The sequence below is a fragment of the Dendrobates tinctorius genome, unplaced genomic scaffold, assembly GCF_039654945.1.
Source record: "Dendrobates tinctorius isolate UK_male_01 unplaced genomic scaffold, ASM3965494v1 ptg000251l, whole genome shotgun sequence".
Lineage (NCBI taxonomy): Eukaryota > Metazoa > Chordata > Amphibia > Anura > Dendrobatidae > Dendrobates > Dendrobates tinctorius.
The window spans coordinates 2,378,098-2,395,552 of record NW_027361918.1 but is presented as its reverse complement, the minus strand read 5'-3'; the positions used below and the strand labels follow the sequence as shown (position 1 = coordinate 2,395,552).

Here is a 17,455-nt window from a genome sequence, read left to right as displayed (position 1 = left end):
TGGAGTAGGGTCTAAGAAGTAAGGTTTCTCCTTGCGGAGAGTGACATGCCAGCCATGGCTTGTCAAGGTAAGGAGACTTATTCGCCGTGCAGTGCTCCTCTGGGAAAATAATATGACCACATAACAGCACTCAGTGTCAGTCAGCTGCTGATAAAGCAGACAGAATATTGTCATGTACCAGGAGAGGTCTGGACCCGCGGGGAGAGACGTGACACGACCACTGCACACAGCGTTAGAGCGCCCTCATCTGGAGCCTGCAGGTCAGTTGTGGGCAGCAGCTTATAGGAAGGAGGCGCTGGAGCCAGAAGAGGAGCAGAGGAAAGCCCCAAACTGATGAGGGGCCGCGAGGAGCTGACGGAGGCGGAAAGGGGGGAGAACTCCATGGATTCAGGGAGAGACGACGAAGGGGCGAGATGAGCGACCTGTGCGAGGACAGAAATGGCCCAAAACACATGGCGAGGGGCGGCATCATAGAAACGCCCCACAAAGGACAAGGGGGCGGTCCCTCCATCCCCAGAGGAGACAAGGGGGCGGTCCCTCCATCCCCAGAGGAGACAAGGGGCGGTCCCTCCATCTCCAGAGGAGACAAGGGGGCGGTCCCTCCATCCCCAGAGGAGACAAGGGGGCGGTCCCTCCATCCCCAGAGGAGACAAGGGGGCGGTCCCTCCATCCCCAGAGGAGACAAGGGGGCGGTCCCTCCATCCCCAGAGGAGACAAGGGGGCGGCCCCTCCATCCCCAGAGGAGACAAGGGGGCGGTCCCTCCATCCCCAGAGGAGACAAGGGGGCGGTCCCTCCATCCCCAGAGGAGACAAGGGGGCGGTCCCTCCATCCCCAGAGGAGACAAGGGGGCGGTCCCTCCATCCCCAGAGGAGACAAGGGGGCGGTCCCCCCATCTCCAGACGAGACAAGGGGGCGGTCCCTCCATGTCCAGAGGAGACAAGGGGGCGGTCCCTCCATGCCCAGAGGAGACAAGGGGGCGGTCCCTCCATGCCTAGAGGAGACAAGGGGGCGGTCCCTCCATGTCCAGAGGAGACAAGGGGGCGGTCCCTCCATCCCCAGAGGAGACAAGGGGGCGGTCCCTCCATCCCCAGAGGAGACAAGGGGGCGGCCCCTCCATCCCCAGAGGAGACAAGGGGGCGGTCCCTCCATGCCTAGAGGAGACAAGGGGGCGGTCCCTCCATGTCCAGAGGAGACAAGGGGGCGGTCCCTCCATGTCCAGAGGAGACAAGGGGGCGGTCCCTCCATCCCCAGAGGAGAAAAGGGGGCGGTCCCTCCATCCCCAGAGGAGACAAGGGGGCGGTCCCTCCATGCCCAGAGGAGACAAGGGGGCGGTCCCTCCATGCCTAGAGGAGACAAGGGGGCGGTCCCTCCATGTCCAGAGGAGACAAGGGGGCGGTCCCTCCATGTCCAGAGGAGACAAGGGGGCGGTCCCTCCATCCCCAGAGGAGAAAAGGGGGCGGTCCCTCCATCCCCAGAGGAGACAAGGGGGCGGTCCCTCCATCCCCAGAGGAGACAAGGGGGCGGTCCCTCCATCCCCAGAGGAGACAAGGGGGCGGTCCCTCCGTGCTGACAGTGTGCGGCCGTGGGGAGGACACAGAGGCTGCAGGGAGTGAGCAGAACACCGGCAGCTCTGTCACTAGGAGAGAGGCAGCCATGACTGCACAGACTGTGTGAGAGCTGCGCCCGAGTCCTGGCCGCTGTCACCTCACCTGACACCGCAGAGAGCCGCAGCCGGGGGAAGACGTCCTGGGGGCGGACACCACAGTAAGGGCCAAATTCAAGTCGGCGAAAGGACCTGCGGTGACGTCAGCACCACGTGACCGCGGGGCGGGGCTCTGCAAGAAAGTGGTGGTGAAGGACCTGCGATGACGTCACGTTAGTGGGCGGAGCCTGATTCTGGCCAATCATCATTGAGTGATGTGACCACACCCCAGTTGTCAGCAGGCCCCGCCCCATTGCTCCGGATGAGGGTGGAGTCAGTTTCTTCTGTTTTTCTCGCTTTCACCACAACCAATAATGGTCAGTGATAACAGAGGCGGCAGCGCGGAGCCTGAGGGGGGACAGTGAGGAGCAGCCGAGGAGCGGGAGAGCCGCCACAACATGGCCGTCACTGTGGGAACGTCAGAGACTCTCGGCTGTCCGCCCCCTGTGAGGCCCAGAGCCCATTACTCCAGGCCGGGGGGCTCCGGGGTGTGACGCTCCAGGCCGGGGGGCTCCGGGGTGTGACGCTCCAGGCCGGGGGGCTCCGGGGTGTGACGCTCCAGGCCGGGGGGCTCCGGGGTGTGACGCTACTGGCCGGGGGGCTCCGGGGTGTGACGCTCCAGGCCGGGGGGCTCCGGGGTGTGACGCTACTGGCCGGGGGGCTCCGGGGTGTGACGCTCCAGGCCGGGGGGCTCCGGGGTGTGACGCTCCAGGCCGGGGGGCTCCGGGGTGTGACGCTCCAGGCCGGGGGGCTCCGGGGTGTGATGTGCGGCTCCCTGTTCTATATCTGCAGTGTGAGATCAGCGGCCCAGTCATTAACCCTTTCATTAACGCTCCTTGATGCCCATTTTGTGGCAGTTTTATGATTTTTTAACAATAAATCCCGGCCTCGCATTGAGCAGTGCGGTGTCTCCGGCAGCCACTTCTATCTGTGGGCTACAACTTGCGGCATTTCAGGCTCCATTCCACTGTTGTTGCTGTGTGTTACCCTGGTTATTGACACCAGTTTGCTGAAAACAAAAAATTGTTACCTCCAGTCCAGATAGTTTACACTGTGGTTTTCCCGCACACGGATCACGCAGAAGTTAGCTCCCAATTCAGCCATTTGTAGTGAACGTGGAAAATATTGTCCTCCATTTAAAATGGGCAAGGCGCGTGGCAAGGGACAGGGAAGAGGACGAGATGGTGCATGCAGAGGCCGAAGCCAAGCTGAAATTGTGCCACAACAAACACCCACATCTCACCCGACCTTCATGACCCAATTACTAGGGTACTGCAGCAGCACACCACTACTGAACCCAGAGCAGTGTCTAAAGGTTGTTGGTTGGATGGCGGATAATGCTTCCAGTCACTTTGCAACCAGCACTACCCTGTCTTCCACATGATCAAGTCTGAGTAGCCGTGACCGCATATTCCTCACCCTGATTCTCCTTCCTCCCACCATGCCGAGTACTGATCCCACACTCGGACACTCAGAAGAGCTGTTCATTTTTCTATTTATAGATTTGGGCCTCTCACCTGGTCCACTTGAAGCGGGGCAAGAGGAGATCGCATGTAGAGATGCCCAAATATTTGACCAACCACGTTCACACGAAGGCAACAGTAGGAACGTGTCACGAGGTGGACGATGAGACACAATTGCCAGAAAGTCAGGAGGAGGACCAGGGTGCGGAAGTGGAAGATGAGTGTTACACCGCCATCTGCCCCCAGCCCCAGGATACTTATCTCGTTCCTCATCGTGCCGGGGGTTGGCAGGCGCAACGAGGGTCCCATTCGTCGGGCACACGCACCCAGCTGCTTAGGCCACGGCCGCGTGCCTCCTCTGCTTCTTATGCAGCCTGACCCAGAAGTACCCTCCTCTGGGCGGCTGGGACAGGTAGATCAGGCCGCTTCCTGTTTTAGGAAGTGCCTGATTATTACCTTTGCATCTTTGCTGGACCAATCTTGGTTCCAGCACAGGTGCTCCTCTGTATTCAGGTCCCAGCGTGCTTCCTAGTGCGCTCTGCTCTCCTATATCCAGCGTGCTTCCCAGTGCGCGCTCTGCGCTCTCCTGTATCCAGCGTGCTCAGTGTGCACCCTGTACCCGGCGTGCTTCCTAATTCATGCTCCACGCTCTCCCGTACGTACTCTCCACGCTCCTGTGCTTTGCTTGCTTTCTCCAGAACCCAGTGTGCTTCTCTGTACTCACCCTGCTAACTTCGGTTTCTTGCGTGCCTTTTGCCCTAGCCTCCTTGGAGCCGGCCTCCTGCTACCAGTAGTCATGGTACTTTACCCCCTTGGGTCTGCCCCTGACACTCCCTGTACAGGGGATGGACCTCATTAGGTCAGCTCACCCAGGGTGGGATGGTATCACAGCCCAGAGGGTCCTCTCCAGTAGACGTAACAACGAGGTGGTGGATGATATAGTAACTGACCCAACCTGTCAGGAGAACATGCAGAGCAAGGACAGCAGCACACAGTGGGAGGGAGGCATAGCACCCCAACAGGCAGGAAGAAGCAGTGTGGTGGCCGCAGTCATAAGGTGGGCAACCATTCCTCGTAACGCCAACAAGATGGAAGTTGGCAGTACAACTGTTGGGTTTTCTCAAGTCTGGTTGTTTTTTAAAGACTCTGCCGATAACCCCAAATAAAAGGGGGAGACAGGGAGCTTCCAATGCGTAGGTCTGTATGGAAAGTAGATGAGTGCACAGCAAGTGTTAGGCTCACCTGATAGGGTTGTGAGAGTCACAACACCTATAATCGCATAAAACAGCTGCAGCAGTCTGCACGAGGTCCAAGGACTTGGTACAAAGAGAAGGCTGGTAGTGCAATAAGAGACTGCGCTGCTGTGGTAGAATTCAAGATATCTTTATTGCCAACGCGTTTCCTGAGCCAGTCCCAGCTCACTTCATCAGGGCAAACGCGTTGGCAATAAAGATACCTTGAATTCTACCACAGCAGCGCAGTCTCTTATTGCACTACCAGCCTTCTCTTGATAACCCCAAATAGGCCATCTGCACCACCGGCCATGCCCGCATCAGCAGGGATAGCAAAACTACCAGCCTGACCACCACCAGCATGATCAGGGTCCAGGAACACTGCGGGTGACACTACAGCTTCTGCTTTTGTGCGTGGAAGCCAATCCCCTGTCCACGGTGCATGAAAAGATGCCTCCTGCCCTGCAGTTGAACACACTCAACTACCACCATCATCAAACATCCTTGTCCCAGCGCAAACTTCAGTTGTCCATACCCCAGTCATTGGAACACAAGCAGAAATACGCAGCCAACGCCCCATAGGAAACAGTACTAAATTCAAACATTTCTGCTTGCCCTCGAAATGTTGCCTTTTAGGCTCGCTGAGACAGAAGCTTTCCGCAACCTGATGGCGGCGGCCGTCCCCAGGTACCTGGTCCCCAGCTGCCACTATTTCTCCCGGTGTGCCGTCCCGGCATTACACAAGCACGTGTCCTACATTACCCGTGACCTCAACAATGCTGTTACTGGGAAAGTCCACCTAACTACAGACACGTGGACAAGTGCTTGTCGGCAGGGACGGTACATCTCGCTGACGGCACACTGCATTAACAGTGGAAGCCGGGACCCAGTCGGACCTTGGAATGGAACATGTTCTCACGACACCGAGGATTGCAGGCCCTATGTCAATCAGGGTTGCCCCCACAGTGTATAGCTCCTGTATCACCTTCTCTTCAGCCTCCATCTCTGAAATGAGCACATTATTCACAAGCTGGAAGCACTGCAGCCCTCCCTCAGCCAAGTGGCAACAGGCTGTACTGAAGCTAATATGCTTAGGTGACAAACTGCACAATGCTGAAGAGTTGTGGACAGCTGTAAAAGAGCAGGCAGATGTGTGGCTGACACCCCTTAACCTACAGGCAGGCATGGTCGTGTGTGACAATGGCCGGAACCTGCTGGTGGCTCTGAGGCGAGGCGAGCTCACGCATGTACCAGGCCTGGCCCATGTTCTTAACCTCGTGGTTCAGCGGTTTCTCAAAACCTACCCAGAGCTGCCAGATCTGCTTGTGAAAGTACGCCGCCTGTGTGCCCATTTTAGAAAGGCCCATTTCCCGTTCTTCAGCAGCATCTGCAGCTTCCGGCTCACCGACTGGTGTGTGATGTCCCAATGCATTGGAACTCTACACTGCAGATGTTAAAAGGGATTTGTGAGCAGGAGAGGACAGTTGTTGACTACCAGCATCAACAAGGTCATCGTTATTCAGTTCAGACGCCACAAATAAGACTTCAGGAGTGGACATGGATGTCAGACATACAGTATGTACCATCCTACAAAACTTTTAGTACTCTACCATGATGGTGAGCGGAGATGATGCCATAATTAGTGTCACCATCCCACTTCTCTGCTCACAATAAAAGATGATGCATTGCAGGAGGAGCATGAAGACATGGAGCAAGGAACCATACAGGGTGATTACACACAGACCAGCCTCATGTCATCCTAACGTGGATTGGTTGACGAGGAGGAGGAGGAAGAACAGGAGCTACTTTTATGCGTTATAGACGGTACTACAAGCACAACTGTCATACCGTTTGTTCAGCGTGGATGGCCTGAGGACAGGGAGGAGGAGAGCATGGTCAGTCGTCCTGTTGGTGAGGACACAGAAGTCTTGCCCGTTAGCAGTCTGGCATGCATGGCTAACTTTGTGTTGTACTGCCTTTACCGCGACACTCACATTATCAATTTTCGGTGACACTCATTACTGGTTGGTTACACTTCTAGACCCACGCTAAAAGGAAAACTTTCAATCTCTTCCAGAAGCAGATAGGTGTACTAAAATGTTGCAGTACCAGAGGGCCATTGTTGCATAATTATTAAAAAAAAAAATCCCATCTGAAAACGCTGGCGGCAGACGTCACAGTTCGTTGGACATCCAAGGAGTACAGGAGAGAGAGACACAACACCAATCCAGCAGAGGCAGGGGAACACTGGCAAAGTTCTGGGAGAATTTTCTCATACCTTCCCATCGCAGTGACCCTGAGGCGTGGGGTAACATAGTTTTGAAGCCTGAAGGAAGACCTTATGTCCATCTAGTTCAGCCTATTTTTAGTGCAGCTGTTCTGCATTGTTGATCCTGGGGAAGGCAAAAAACCCACAGAGTAGAAGCCAATTTTCTCCATAGGGAAAAAAATTCCTTCCCCTATTCTGGGTCAGCCATCTACCTATAATATTCTGTTATTCGTAACCTTCTATACTGTTACTCACAAGAAAAGCCTCCATTCCTTTCTTACATTCATTCAGTGAGTTGGCCATCACCACTTCCTCAGGAAGAGAATTCCACAGCCTCACTGCTCTTACCGTGAAGAACCCTCTTCTATGCTGGTGCAGAAATTGTCTTTCCTCCAAACAAAGAGAATGCCCCATTGTTCTTGTCACAGTCCTTGGTACAAACAGCTCATTGGAGAGATCTCTGTATTGCCCTCTGATATACTTGTACATGTATATTAGGTCTCCCCTAAGTCTTCTCTTTTCTAGAGTAAATAGACCTAATTTTGATAACCTTTCTGGGTATTGTAGTGAACCAACTCCATTTATCATTTTAGTAGCCGCCTTTGAACTCTTTCAAGTTCAGTAATGTCTTTCTTGAGCACCGGCGTCCAAGATTGCACACAATCCTCCAAGTGTGGTCTGATGAGTGATTTGTACAGAGGGAGAATTGTGTTTTCATCTCGTGTCCCCAGACCTCTTCTAATGCATCCCATGACCCTATTTGCTTTGGTGGCAGCTGCCTGACACTGGGCACTCCAATTTAGCTTCTTATTGACTAAGATGCCTAAGTCTTTTTCCATGTCTGATTTCCCCAGCAGTTTCCCATTTAGTAAGTAATTGTAGCATCTGTTTCTCCTTCCCATGTGCATAACCTTACACTTATCTGTGTTAAACCTCATTTGCCATTTTTCAGCCCAATTCTCCAATTTACTCAAATCTGTCTGTAGTTGCAAACTGTCCTCCTTTGTGTTAACGACCTTACATAGTTTTGTATCATCTGCAAATACTGATATTTTACTGTGTAAGCCATCCACTAGAGCATTAATAAATATATTAAATAGTAGGGGGCCCAATACAGACCCCTGTGGTCCCCCACTAGTAACCCTGGCCCAATCTGAGGATGCCCCATTAATAACCACTCTTTGTTTTCTATCACTAAGCCAGCTACCTACCCATCTACACACATTTTCCCCTAGCCCAAGCTTTCTCATCTTACTGACCAATCTTTTATGTGGGACAGTGTTACATGCTTTAGAGAAGTCGAGATAAATGACATCCAATGATTCTCCTGGGTCCATTTGAGAGCTTACATCCTCATAGAAGCTGATCAGGTTAGTCTGACAGGAGCGATCCTTCATAAATCCATGTTGATATGGAGTTAAACATTTATTAACATTGAGATATTCCATAATGGTGTCCCTTAGAAACCCTTCAAACATTTTACCCACAACAGATGTTAAGCTTACCGGCCTATAGTTTCCAGGTTCCCTTTTACACCCTTTTTGAATATTGGTACCACATTTCCTTGCCGCCAATCAAAAGGAACAGACCCTGTTTCTATAGAGTCTTTAAATATAAGGAATAGAGGCCTGTCTATCATATTACTTAACTCCCTTAATACCCGAGGGTGAATGCCATCAGGGCCTGGTGATTTGTCAGTTTTCATCTTACTAAGGCGGTTCTGCACTTCTTCCTGGGTCAGGCAGGTAATACTTAATGGGGAGTTTACATGATCACTCTGCATTTCCCCTGGCAAATCCTTTTCCTGTGTGAACACTGCTGAGAAAAAAGTATTTAAAACATTTGCTTTTCCCACATCGCTCTCTATGATTTCACCCTCATTGTTCTTTAAAGGGCCGACATCATCAATTTTAATCATTTTACTGTTTATATAATTAAAGAATAGTTTGGGGTTTGTTTTACTTTCCTTAGCAATGAGTCAGTTTCCACTTTTGCTAAATGTATTTGTTTTTTACACATTTTATTTTTTTCTCTATAACTTTTTAATGCTTCTTCATTGCCTTCTTGTTTTAGCTTCCTAAATGCCTTGTTCTTGTTATTTATTGCCCTTTTTACATCCTTATTCAGCCACATTGGTGTTCTCCTGCTCCTAGCCCTTTTATTTCTGTACGGTATGGCTAGCTCGCAGTGGGGGTGTAAAACTGATTTAAATATTTCCCATTTATTTTCTGTGCTCCTATTTTTGAGGACATTGTCCCAATCAATTCGGCGAAGGTCCTCTCTAAGCTGATCAAACTTTGCTTTCCCGAAATTTAGCGTTTTTGTAACCTCCTTCCAGGGCGCCTTACTGAAGGACAAGTGGAATTGTATTATATTGTGGTCACTGTTCCCTCGGTGCCATCGACTCGGACTTCTGTTATTCTATCTGGCCTGTGGCTTAACATTAAGTCCAGAAGGGCCGTCCCTCTAGTTGGGTCCTGCACAAGTGGTGACAGATAATCATCCTTGGTCACTGACAGACATTGGTTTCCTTTCTGAGATCCGCAGGTTTTGGTTTCCCAGTCTATGTCGGGGTAGTTGAAGTCCCCCATAATAATCACCTCATTGGGATTTGCTGCTTTGTCTCTTTGTCTCAATAATACATTCTCAGTGGTTTCTGTTATATTTGGTGGCTTATAACAAACCCCTAAGTATTTTATTACTTTTCCCTCCTTGTATCTCCACCCATAGAGACTCCACCTCTTCATTTCCCTCTTGTATATCTTCTCCTAGTGTGGGCTTTATATATAGACAGACTCCACCCCCTTTCCTTTTTTTACGATTCCTCCTAAACAAATCATATCCTTGCAAGTTAGCCGCCCAGTCATAGCTGTCGTCTAACCATCTCTCAGTTATTCCTACTATGTCATATTTTTCCTCATACATTACCAACTCCAGATCTTCAATCTTATTGGTCAGGCTTCTTGCGCTGGTCAGCATGCAGGAAAGAAGTTTTGCTTCCTTTTTCTTAGCTTCCTTCTGAGTACCCTGTCTTGGGTCCTCTTTACCACATCTAGTATCCTTGATTAGTTTGTCCTTCTGCTGCATGTTCTTGTCTGCTGTTTTTCCTCCCTTCCCCTCTTCTAGTTTAAAGCCCTCCTGATGAGTGTGGCAAGTCTTCTGGCGAAAGTGTGTTTCCCAAGTTTTGTGAGGTGTATCCAATCTCTTGCGAGAAGTCCATCGTAGAGTTAATTCACGCCATGGTCCAAGAATCCAAATCTTTGCTGCCTGCACCACCGTCGTAGCCAGTTGTTCACGTCTAGTATCCTATTCCATCTTCTCATGCCATGACCATCGACTGGGAGGATTGATGAGAAAACAACCTGTACGTTCCGTTCCTTTATTTTCTTCCCCAGAATTTCAAAGTCTTCGCAGATAGTTGGTAGGTCATTTCTTGCCGTGTCGTTTTCGCCTACATGTATCAGTAGGAAAGGGTAGTCGTCCTTGGATTTGAGGGTAATGTCACAAGGAGTGCAAGCAAAGTTTTGGAAGATGCTGAGGGAGTACCTTGCTGACCGTACCAACGTCCTCTGTGATTCCTCTGTGCCTTTTAATTATTGGGTATCCAAACTGGACAAATGCATGAACTGGCTCTCTACACCATTTTGGTTTCGTTTTTGTTTGTTTTAGTGTGCGCCTGTAAAAGTGGCATAAGACTCTGACAACATTGTTCACAGCTGTGACCTGGGAGTCAGAAATGCTTCCAGGGGTATTCCCCATGATGTACCCGTGTCATTTGAGCACTGTTCCCATCGATTTGAGATGTTTTTAGTCTCTAAAAAGACCCTCGGGGGGGGGGGGGGATCGTGGCAAAAATTCTCGGTTTTCCCATAAACTTACATTGGGCTCGTTGCGTGGGTCGAGCACCCAAGCAATCCAATTTGTTCGACCCGAGCAATGAGCGCCTGAGCATTTTAGTGCTTGTCCATCATTAAACTTAAATCAGTTGGAAACCTCAGAGATAAATGCAATCAGCGAAACAGTCTGTGAAGTCTATATTTGAGAATGCTGGAAACAAGCCCGTGTCAAGTCCATGCATGGATAAGCAAGTCCAAACAAGGTGTTAGATTATCCAGGAAGGCCTGGGTAGAAGTCTCAGATTAAGCAGAGCAGTCCTGAGCTTTGCAGCTAATTAAACGTAGGCAGAACCTGAGCAGATACCAGCTTACGTGTTTAGCAATTGCAGATGAAGGTCAGCGGCACCAAGGAAGCAGCACGAGTAGTGAGGAGCAGGAGGTACAGTGGCACAGATGAATACAGCAGGACCCCAGAGAGCGAGGAGCAGGATATTCACACAAGTTTGCAGGAGCTGCCAGGAATCATCTGGAACAGAGCGCAGGCAGAATACTCTAGCACAAACTAGAGTATGGGGTGGCGTCAGGGACAGTTTTAGACAAAGTGGGACCCTAGGCAAAAAATTAAAATAAGGTCCCCAATGCTCACATATTGCACCATGACACTCAAACATTTTGATTGTATTTACCTGCGCTGAAATCATCCCCGCCGGTCAGAGAGCCACAGTTCCCACGTTGTCAAATGACAGCATGAGTGCTCAGCTGTGATTGGAGATATAAAGTTTACCTCCGGTCACTGGTGTCAGCTGATGGGACTGGTGAGCTGATGGTTGGCAAGTGGGGTTCATATTTGTGGGGTTGATGTCACCTTTGTATTGTCAGGTGTTGACCTCATCGATCTGATCCGAGAGCGTGAGCCACTGTGGAATATGGGGGACCGCAGCCACGCCGATCTCAATGTGACCTGTCTGCTCTGGGAGCAAGTCTTCCAGCAACTTGTTACCAAATGGGAGGGCCTCGAGGTTCGGGTCCAGCATAAAGCGCATAAGTGTACACAGTTCAGTCATGTTGCTGGATGTAAAAGTGTTGTATACTAACCAATTTGTGCTTTCACTTTTCAGGCGAGAGATTTGTCAAGCGGTGGCGGTCAATCAGAGATCGCTTCAAGAAGGAGTTAAACAATGAGATGAGGGTCCCGAGTGGATCTGGAGGACGCAGGAGCAAATACAAATACTCAAGAGCCCTGTCACTCCTCCGGTCAACAGTGGTGAGCAGAAGGTAAATATTGCCCACCCCATTTAATAAAAAAAAAAATGTTTACATGTCCTAACCCTTTTTTTTTTTTTTTTTTTGCTTTTCTCCAGGGCCATGCAATATCAATATATTATCTTTTTTTCCTCTTTATTTCACAGCACCATCTGCAGCACTCGGGAGTCTGCACCCTTGAACACTTCTTCGGCAGTCCCGAACCATCTGCACCTTCCCAACCTTCCCTCACATCTGATCCCTCGGTCCCACCCCCTTGTGCTGGAGTGTCGTGGCCACCTGCATTGCATGAATCTGCTGGTGAGGATATAGCTTTTCCTTTACCCCACCCCTCTGATGCTGCCACCTCTAGTACACCTGTGGGTTCTGGGCGTTAGCGCCAGAGAGGTCAGGAAAAGAGCTATGTGTTCTTACATCTGAATGCATCCTTCCAGAACTGTCTGAAACTGTTGTCTGAGCAAATGACCACAGGATTTAATATGCTCAACAACAGTATTCTTGAGTTGCGCACACTTCTGGTTAGAATGCAGTCAGATGCAAGTAAAGCTCCAAACCACACATTTTTCCAGTCTGTACTCAAGCACATGGATAAGCTATCTCCTGACCAGCAGATGCATGTAATGCAATCGTGCCAGTCTGTTCTAGCGCAAGTTAGCTCCCAACCCCCTCCACCCACCCCGGTACTTCCTCCAGCCACTGTCCCTCCTCCCCTCCTATGTAATACCAACAGCCTGCCCCGTACCAACATACCGCCCCGTACCAGTTCCCAACCACATCACCCGTGCCTCCACTCCCTGCCCACTACTACCATTCTCCTTCAACACCCATCATGCCCCAAACACAACCCTCTTCTCCACTCTCCATCTCTTCTGCCTCCCAAACCTTCGACTCCACCCCTCAAACCTTCCAAATTCCCAATACAACTCCCGGTTTCATGTCCACCTTTTCCATTTCTTTCTCCACCCCTTCACCTGTTCCTATTAATCCTTCACCACCTTCACTTTCCTCTCTCCACACTCCCATTGTCGAAGTGTCCCAATCTGATAGCCCCTCCAGCATTATTTCCAACCTCCACTATGTAGATTTGTAATTTTTTCTTTTTAATAATTTGTTAATAAAAAAACAGTTTGTTTAAAAATTTGCAAGTTGCCTCTACAGAGAAAATAAAAATTTGGTCTTTTATTTGGTTATAAGGGCTAAGTTAAAAAAGGTTTTGAAAACAAGGTTAAATACTGTGGTTAAAGAAGTTAAAATACAATGGGTAAAACACAACCAGGTACACAACTTGGGTAAAGAAGGTAAAATCCTTTGGGTAAGACACAACTTGGGTAAAGAAGGTAAAATACTTTGGATAAAGAAGGTCAAGGACTTTTGGTTACAAGGTACAAGACAAATTTTTCAAACTCTCTCATCCTGCCAGTCTACTCTTGAGGTGAAATAAAGCATTCAGCAAATTTGTCCCTCATTCTTGAAACTGACACAGAACTTCTATACGTAATGTGATAAATCATGCAAGGTGGTTTCTTCAGGGTGGTCATCAATGCAAATCTGTTCCTAGCATATAACAAAATTGTGCAGAACCACACAAGCTTTCACCACCTCATCCACAGTTTGTCTTCAGGTTGATAGCGGTCAATAGAACTTGCCATTTCACTGTCAGAATCCCAAAAGCTCACTCCACCATTCTTCTTGTTCGTGTGAGGCGGTAGTTAAAAATTCTTTTAGTTGGCGTCAATCCACTACTGGAGTATGGTTTCAGCAGTTGTTCCGAGAGTTGGAAGGCTTCATCCCCAACACACACAAATGGCATCGGTGGCCCAGAGGTTTCAGGCAGCAGTCTTGGGGGTGGAAATTGGAAGGTGTTTCCATAGAGATTACGCCCCATTGCAGACAATTTGAAAACTTGGGAATCATTGGAGCGGCCACAGGCCCCAATATCAACCGCTATAAACTTGTATTCAGTGTCAGCGATGGCCATGAGCACAATAAAGAAATATTTTATAGTTAAAATATCTGCAATTTCCAGCCAACTCCTCTCCATTGTGGGATGTGATATAAACTCGTCATGTAAAGAGTCCTACAATGCACAGCATGTGTGCTTCACAATTCCGGAGATGGTGGAAATCTCAAGTCTGAACTGGAAATGGAGTGATGAAAGAGATTCTCCAGTTGCAAAGAATCTGTGACAAAAAAAGGAAAAATGAGTTCATAATAAAAAATAACATTACACTTATGAGTCAGCTTAAGAGTTGGAGATACAATAAAAACAATTAAAGACTACCAGCAACAACATTAGTTAGAAGTGTGCTTTACAGGGAGGAGATACAATAAAAATGCCTTACTGAAGAGTCACCATCAGATGCTCCGCTGGTGAAATGGAGAAGCGGCAAAATGTGCCAATTCTTCTGATGAGGTGTCCAATTCGTTCCACCAAAAAATCAAAGTTCTCCATTTGTATCCGAACATATGAGAAAAAGTTCTCCAAGTTTCCTCGTAGCTCCATGTATAGTGTAGAATACACCCCACGCGTCATTCTCTTGGCTGTGATGGGGTGGATCCACGTCGTCGGCGCAGACACATGATGCACTGCTGTCTCTCTTGCTCCTTCTCCAGAACAATCACTTTCAAACGATTCACCTCAATAGTAGGGCAGCACGGTGGCTCAGTGGTTAGCGCTGGGGTCCTGGGCTTAAATCCCACCAAGGACAACATCTCCCCGTGTTTGCGTGGGTTTCCTCCGGGTTCTCCGGTTTCCTCCCATACTCCAAAAACATACTGATAGGGAAACTAGATTGTGAGCCCATCGGGGACAGTGATGATAACATGTGCAAACTGTAAAGTGCTGTGGATTATGTTGGTGCTATATAAAAATAAAGATTATTATTTATTATTAACAGTAAAATCCACAGTAATCTTCAGAATGATTGCTATCACGCCTTCCATCTTCACCAGCCACTTGCTCTCCTCTCCAACCTGCACTTGCTCCTCTACAACCTGTCAAATATGGCCTGTCGGAGCACTGTATATATAGGTTTTCAGTAGCCAATCACGTTTGGGAGCCTCCCATGGGCTTTTTTAAAAACCGGATCCGTCGGATAAAAAAAAAACGGAAGAAACCCTGATGAAACGGATCAGGTTTTTTGCCGCATCTGGTAGACTGTGGAAAACCGGATCCGTTTCTTCAGGTTTTCAAAAAAGCTGTCGGAAAAAAACTGATGTGTGAAAGTAGCCTAAAGAGACTTTTGTGCTTTAATTTTGTAGGTCACTGCCTCCTCACTGCGTACGGTGCTACCGCTGCCTTACAACACATACATGGCACACACTTATACACACACATACCTTGCAGACACTTATACACGCATATACACTACCGTGCAAAAGTTTGGTGTCACCCAGACAATTGTGTTTTCCATGAAAACTCATACTTTTATTAATCAGATGAGCTGCCAAATGAATGTAAAATCTCGTCCAGACATTGACAAGGTTCGAAAAAACATTTTTATTTGAAACTAGCTGAAGAGCCCGGCGCTGCCCGGGCATAGTAACTAACTGTGGTTAGTTATAACAAATTATAATTATCCTCCATCCCATAGTCCCGTGCCCATATACCCATCATACATATCCTCCATCCCATAGTCCAGTGCCCATATACCCATCATACATATCCTCCATCCCATAGTCCAGTGCCCATATACCCATCACACATCATCCCATAGTCCCGTGCCCATATACCCATCATACATATCCTCCATCCCATAGTCCAGTGCCCATATACCCATCACACATATTCTCCATCCCATAGTCCAGTGCCCATATACCCATCACACATCATCCCATAGTCCCGTGCCCATATACCCATCATACATATCCTTCATCCCATAGTCCAGTGCCCATATACCCATCACACATTCTCCATCCCATAGTCCCAGGCCCATATACTCATCATACATATCCTCCATCCCATAGTCCCGTGCCTATATACCCATCATACATATCCTCCATCCCATAGTCCCGTGCCTATATACCCATCATACATATCCTCCATCCCATAGTCCAGTGCCCATATACCCATCATACATATCCTCCATCCCATAGGCCCGTGCCCATATACCCATCATACATATCCTCCATCCCATAGTCCAGTGCCCATATACCCATCACACATCCTCCATCCCATAGGCCCGTGCCCATATACCCATCACATATCCTCCATCCCATAGGCCCGTGCCCATATACCCGTCATACGTATCCTCCATCCCATAGTCCAGTGCCCATATACCCATCACATATCCTCCATCCCATAGGCCCGTGCCCATATACCCATCACATATCCTCCATCCCATAGGCCCGTGCCCATATACCCATCATACATATCCTCCATCCCATAGTCCAGTGCCCATATACCCATCACACATCCTCCATCCCATAGTCCAGTGCCCATATACCCATCATACATATCCTCCATCCCATAGGCCCGTGCCCATATACCCATCATACATATCCTCCATCCCATAGTCCCGTGCCCATATACCCATCATACATATCCTCCATCCCATAGTCCCGTGCCCATATACCCATCATACATATCCTCCATCCCATAGGCCCGTGCCCATATACCCATCATACATATCCTCCATCCCATAGTCCAGTGCCCATATACCCATCATACATATCCTCCATCCCATAGTCCCGTGCCCATATACCCATCATACATATCCTCCATCCCATAGTCCCGTGCCCATATACCCATCATACATATCCTCCATCCCATAGTCCCGTGCCCATATACCCATCATACATATCCTCCATCCCATAGGCCCGTGCCCATATACCCATCATACATATCCTCCATCCCATAGTCCAGTGCCCATATACCCATCATACATATCCTCCATCCCATAGTCCCGTGCCCATATACCCGTCATACGTATCCTCCATCCCATAGTCCAGTGCCCATATACCCATCACATATCCTCCATCCCATAGTCCAGTGCCCATATACCCATCACATATCCTCCATCCCATAGGCCCGTGCCCATATACCCGTCATACATATCCTCCATCCCATAGTCCCGTGCCCATATACCCATCATACATATCCTCCATCCCATAGTCCCGTGCCCATATACCCATCATACATATCCTCCATCCCATAGTCCCGTGCCCATATACCCGTCATACATATCCTCCATCCCATAGTCCCGTGCCCATATACCCGTCATACGTATCCTCCATCCCATAGTCCAGTGCCCATATACCCATCACACATCCTCCATCCCATAGGCCCGTGCCCATATACCCATCACACATCCTCCATCCCATAGTCCCGTGCCCATATACACGTCATACATATCCTCCATCCCATAGTCCCGTGCCCATATACCCATCATACATATCCTCCATCCCATAGTCCCGTGCCCATATACCCATCATACATATCCTCCATCCCATAGGCCCGTGCCCATATACCCATCATACATATCCTCCATCCCATAGTCCAGTGCCCATATACCCATCATACATATCCTCCATCCCATAGTCCCGTGCCCATATACCCGTCATACGTATCCTCCATCCCATAGTCCAGTGCCCATATACCCATCACATATCCTCCATCCCATAGTCCAGTGCCCATATACCCATCACATATCCTCCATCCCATAGGCCCGTGCCCATATACCCGTCATAC

General features: G+C 49.2%; 1 protein-coding gene and 1 long non-coding RNA gene across 13 annotated transcripts in view; one reads left to right on the top strand and one right to left on the bottom strand.

Annotated features, from left to right (window-relative positions):
- Positions 1 to 17,455, bottom strand: part of LOC141065409 (uncharacterized) — a 585,755-nt gene that overhangs the window by 272,923 nt on the left and 295,377 nt on the right. The gene's annotated exons all lie outside the window — the stretch shown is intronic.
- On the top strand, positions 1,931 to 12,948 carry LOC141065329 (uncharacterized). Of its 4 annotated transcripts, XR_012226399.1 has the most exons (4): positions 1,958 to 2,020; positions 11,383 to 11,522; positions 11,622 to 11,778; positions 11,913 to 12,948. It is a non-coding gene; the product is annotated as an uncharacterized lncRNA (long non-coding RNA). The 4 variants fall into 4 exon arrangements; XR_012226397.1 differs by lacking the exon at positions 11,383 to 11,522 and having other exon boundaries at positions 1,931 to 2,020; XR_012226400.1 differs by lacking the exons at positions 1,958 to 2,020; positions 11,383 to 11,522 and adding an exon at positions 2,045 to 2,149.